The following is a 5,952-nucleotide window of genomic DNA, read 5'->3' on the forward strand; positions in this document are numbered from 1 at the left end:
CTCAGTGAATACATGGCAAAGTGAACTGAACAGAAAAATTTCAAAGAATGAAGTACAAATAGACATTAAATACACAAAAAAATGCTCAACACCCTTGACTATATAGAAAATGCAAATCAAAGCAACTTTGAGACTTCCTCTCACTCTATTCAGAATGACTGTCATCAAGAACATAAACAACAATAAACATTGGCAAGGATGCAATATAAAAGGAAACCTTATACACCTTGGGGGGATAATGTAAATTAGTACAACCATAGTACTTTCCATAGTACAATTACAGATATAGTATGGAGATTCCACAAACAAGTAAAATAGAACTAGCAAAGGATCCAACAACACCACTCCTGAACATATATACAAAGGAATGTAAATCTGTGTAAAATAAAGACATTTTCACACCCTGTTTTTGCAGCACTATTCACTATATCCAAGCTATGGATATAGCACAGATGTCCTAAAACTGATGAAATAAATGAATAAAATGTCATGTTATTCAAATATAAAGAAGAAGGAAATTATGTCCTTGGTAGGTAAATGGATAGAACTGGAGATTATCAACTTAAGTAAAGTAAAGCAGTTTCATAAAGACAAAGGTTGAATATTTTTCTCTCATATGTGAGCGATAGACCCAAAAGATAAATGTGTAATGTATACATAAATAAAAACATATATTTATATTTATACACTTTATACATGTGTATGAAAATAAAATGAGGAAACCTGCTGAAATTATTTTAACTACTATATGCTAACAAAAATGTTAATAAGAAAGATTACACTTTATACTATGAGGTAAGTATATATGCTGTTTTCTGATGACATAAATTTAAATTGCAGTTTCCTCCTGGCATAGATTAATTTGGCAACAAATCAGTGAGAATTAAAACTCAAACTTTGCTACAGATGTTCATATATTCTCAGGGGAAATATAGAAAAATGAGTTTTGCTAATTACATGCTTGCCTAACATCAAAGCCTGAGGGATGTGTAGTTGGAGACTTAACTCCTGTCTGTTTCCCAGTATAATAAAACACCATCTGCCCCGTGTTCAGCTAACAGCCTCTCATCTCAGGTAAGTTCCTGAGTTTCCGAATTTAAACATCTTAGGTTAAATTACATACTATTTTGAAAAACAAGTGAGATATATGGAAATGAATGATTTTTGAAGTTAACTTAGTTCTGCACATTTGAAATCTAATGATGAAAAATGAGATTTTGAACTGAGAACTAGAAGATTGCCTGAACATGTTAATACCTACAGAATAATGTTTTGTTTTTATCCTTTGAACTTGTTAGTATGCACAGAATAATGTCTTGGTGATATTCTTCTAATCTAGATTCATACACAAGCCTTAACTCATTATGTCATTGTGTAGGCAAGTACATGAATTCAGGGAATCAATTTTGGTTTTTTGAGGTGTTGATGGATATACATTAAAAATACAATTTGTGAAATTTCAATTCCATGAGAACCACATTCCATGGTGACCTAGGCCAAAATGCCACAAATATCCATGTCCTGCATTCTAATTTTCACATATCAACAAAGTCATTCACATGGAAATTCATGAAAACAGATACAACTATACACACATGTACATACATACACACATTGTATCTTTGTATGTATATATACATATATATATATATATATGTATATATACATATATAAGAAATCTATGTACTTCAAAACTCCTTCTTATCCCTTACATTGTTTTTTACCTTCTAAATATAAAATTCCACTTAAAGTCTGGTATGTATATTTATGTGCTATGGTATGGTGTTTTTTTTTTCTTCCTTCTATTTTCTCTTTGAATTATCTGGAGTCTCTCCTTTTGATTTCGGGATAACCCAACAAATAGGCAATGAGCATTGTGAAAAATCATAATACATTTCTTGTAGAAAAAAATTAATGACATTTACTTTTTGTCTTATCACAAGTAAACAGCAAATATTATTGAAGGATATGATCACTGCTTTTAGAACTAAAACAGTGTTTATTTAATTAATCATGATTTTTGAGAAACATCAAAATAACATGTGCAAGAATATTTTAAAAAAGAGCAAATTTCATAGCTCGATATTTTTAAGCTTAATATCTCTAAATCTGGCATTTATTTCATATTGTTTTAATTTGTACTGAGATTTCAGCACATTAAAAATATGTTTCCTAAAATAAGGAGCATGAGGCCCAGAAAACTTTTAAAAAACTTTTAAGAAGACACTTCTTCCCATATGAATGACTACTAGATTTCACTAAGAGTTTCTTAACTGCAATGGAAAATTTTTATTTTTATTATTATTTTTTGTCAAATATATGCTATTTAAAGAGTAAAATCAGACTGGGTATTTTCTGAGAATGAAAAAGAAAATTAGAGGTATAGTAATAGATATGATATAGACTCACAGAAGAACTAATCTTGTATCTTTTATTTTATTGACTTTTTTTTAAGTTTACACAAGAACAAAGGAAAATGGACAAGGGAAATTGCTCGTCCTTGAATGAGCTTATTTTCTTGGGAATTACTAATAACCCTGAGATGAAATTGGCTCTATTTGTTGTATTTCTACTTGTTTATCTCATTAATCTTCTCGGGAATGTTGGAATGATCATTTTAATTAGAGTAGATTCCCACCTTCACACACCAATGTACTTTTTCCTCAGCAACCTCTCTTTCTATGACCTCTGCTATTCCAGTGCAGTTGGACCCAAGATGATGGTGGACCTACTCGCTAACAACAAATCGATTCCTATTGTTGCCTGTGCTCTGCAGTTCTTGACCTTCTGTATATTTGCAGATGCTGAGTGCATGCTGAGTGATGGCTTTTGACCGGTACAAGGCCATCAGCAACCCCTTGCTCTATGCAGTGAACATGTCCAGCAGGGTGTGTGCCCTGCTCATGGCTGGTGCTTACCTGGTGGCAATGGCAGATGCATTGATACATACGATATTAACATTCCGCTTATGTTTCTGTGGGTCTAATGAGATTAACCATTTCTTCTGTGATGTCCCCCCTCTGCTATTACTCTCTTGCTCTGATACACAGGCCAATGAATTAGCAATCTTCACAATTTTTGGTTTTATTGAGCTAAGTACCATTTCAGGAGTTCTTGTCTCCTATTGTTATGTCATTTTATTAGTTTTAAAGATCTGCTCTGCTGAGGGCAGATTCAAAGCTTTCTCCACCTGTGTCTCCCACTTAACTGCAGTTGCAATTTTCCAGAGAACTATGCTCTTCATGTATTTCCGGCCAAGTTCTTCCTACTCTCTAGATCAAAACAAAATGACTCACTGTTTTATACCCTTGTGATTCCCATGTTGAACCCCCTAATTTATAGCCTACGGAACAAGGATGTGAAAGATGCCTTGCAAAAACTAAAAAATAAAAGGTAGTTTTAAATAATTTTCTGATGTACTCATAAACACATATTCACAGTGGCTGTTGTTTCTGTTATATCATATTGCATGACACACAAGAAAAAATTATCTCACAGAGTTTACTAAAGGAAATATTTGTACTCTCATGCAGCTGTAAGAAAAATTCATTAATATCCAAATCTGTCATTAATAATTATGTTTATTTAATATGTGGTTCTCATTTTCTATGGAAATTATTCTGACAGTTTAATTTGTGCTAAAGTTTATTTTCTCATTTAATTGAATTTTCTGTAAGATTAAAGATTGTTCGCTAGTTGCCTTTTGACACATTTAGGTGCTTTGTTTTTCACAGGATTTCCAGTAGTTTGTTCACTGGTGAATTTTGTATTGCAGTGAAATATAGACCTTAACTTCACACTCTAAGGAGCTGAAACAATCCTGAGACAAAAAAAAAAAGAAAAAGAAAAAATTGACTAAACTCCAGAGCAAAGTGTTTAAATCCAGGGCAAAGACTTCTCTGGATGGAAATACTGATTCTGTGATCAAAAATGATGATAATCAAAAAGAGAACACTTTCTATGCATGGTTTGGTTGTTTAGAGAAGCCTTCAGTGGGAAGTCTCATATGCAGAAGCAAACTATGTCTACCATGTTAGGATAGAAAGAGTAAATTAAATGGCCCTGTTACTATCCATATAGATAGATCCCCCTCTGTGGCTAAAAAACACTTTCTTCCTTAAAACATTATTTTATTTTCAGTCAAAGTTTGAACATTCAATACCTGTTGTCTAAAGCACTTGCATGAAGCATGGGAAATAAATGGGAAAACAAACAAATAATAAAGTTCCAAATAAAATGCCATTTTGAGGTGCTCATCAGAATTTGCTAAAACAAATATAACAGAGATTAAAATAACATGCACACACAAAATACAGCTTTTGAGAAAATACATAAAATGGTTATGGACTTAAATATAGTAAATCTATAAAGAAATGGATATTACGTTCTAAATGTACACAGCATCCATGTGAGTATATTCCTGATATATTTCTTTTTTTATCCTTTTCTTATATGTATTTGTGATGGTTAAACCATTACAAATAACTGAAATGACGATCTTGAAAATGTATGACTCTGGGTCTAAGTTTGAAAGCCTATTCAAGATACAGCAATGCTACCAATTTTTCTATTAGTGAAAAGTGAGGTTTCACTGGGCCTCTCAAGTTTCATAACTGCTAGCATGGAAAAACCCTTTCTGAAACATTTCATAGTAGAAGTAAATCCCAAGGAGCTCCTCTGCTTTCACAGTGGCAGGTGGTGGCACACTAGGACAAGTTAGAAGATATCATGGTGAAAAAATACCTATGAATGATTCTTGACTTATGTAAAAAGCTACCTGCAATTCCACCTGAACCATATTTCCTCTGTTAATCCCTAATCTTTTCCAGTTGTGACCTATGATAATAGCTATGGTTTGTTTCCTCATGTTAAAATCCCAACCACCAAAATATTGGTAGTAAGATATGAAGCTCTTGGGACATAATAAATTTCAAAAGACATAGTGCTCAGAAATTGCATGAGTGCATTTTTAATACACGCTTAAGAGTTCCTTGGTCCCTTCTGCCAAGAGGGACAAAAAGACAGTGAATATTGTGTTGCCTATGAACCAAAAAGTGGCTTTTTACTAAACATCAATTCTACCCAAGCCATTATTTAGAATTTTCAAGAATTGTGATATGGGTTTTTGATGTTATTCATAACCCACAAAGTCTATGTTATTTTTTATAGTAATTTAAACACAGTAAGAAAAGCAGCAACACAGCAGAAAATATTTGAATGGCATTAAAAAAGCAAAGTGTTATAGCAATGGATTTTCATTAACTTGGAGGACACTAATTTTTCTTCAATAAACCTATCTCCTCATATCTTCACTTGTTTTGCAACATTTAAATGATGATTTGAGCTATCTATTGGTTTCCTTTTATCATGTGTATGTATCAGCTAAAGAGAAGAAAAATTAGCCTTTTCACTGCTTCATGTCCACAGTTAGGTAAAATAAAAAAGACTAAAAATTAAAATCCTATGCAATGATGTCCCAAAATACAAAAAAGTGATTTGATTGTGAGCTTTATTATGCTGAATTTACAAGGCCAAAGTTTGTCTGTTTGGAATTATTTTTAGGGAATTATGATTAAAATGAAACTGCAGATGACCTATACTCTTCTGTCTTACTATTCTACATAAATCTGGAACATAGCCTCAAAGACTTTGCTGTATCCTATAATGAATATTCCAATTTTTACCATGCATCTCCTCTTTAGTCTCTCTAAATCACATCATTCCTTAATGTAAAGCAACAACCAATGACAAATATTATTAAGTCAGGCATAATGGTTTGAAAACACAGGCATGTTTAAGAAGATAAATTTAAGTTATGCCTAAACAGAGTGTAACCTGTAAAGGATTATTCCCTGGAAAGAGGTAATTGCCTAATGAGGAAATTTGTTTAGATGAAAGATAATTCCCAGTCCTTCTAGTATGCATTAGAAATGTAGATAATAGTAGCAAAAC

The 5,952-nt window shown here is 32.4% G+C and overlaps 1 pseudogene; it reads left to right on the forward strand.

Annotated features, from left to right (window-relative positions):
* Window positions 1–2,473: 2,473 nt before the first annotated feature.
* Window positions 2,474–3,397, forward strand: LOC109681073 (olfactory receptor 5W2-like; annotated as a pseudogene).
* The last annotated feature ends 2,555 nt before the right edge of the window (window positions 3,398–5,952 follow it).

Source organism: Castor canadensis, chromosome 1, assembly GCF_047511655.1.
Source record: "Castor canadensis chromosome 1, mCasCan1.hap1v2, whole genome shotgun sequence".
Taxonomy (NCBI): Eukaryota; Metazoa; Chordata; class Mammalia; order Rodentia; family Castoridae; genus Castor; species Castor canadensis.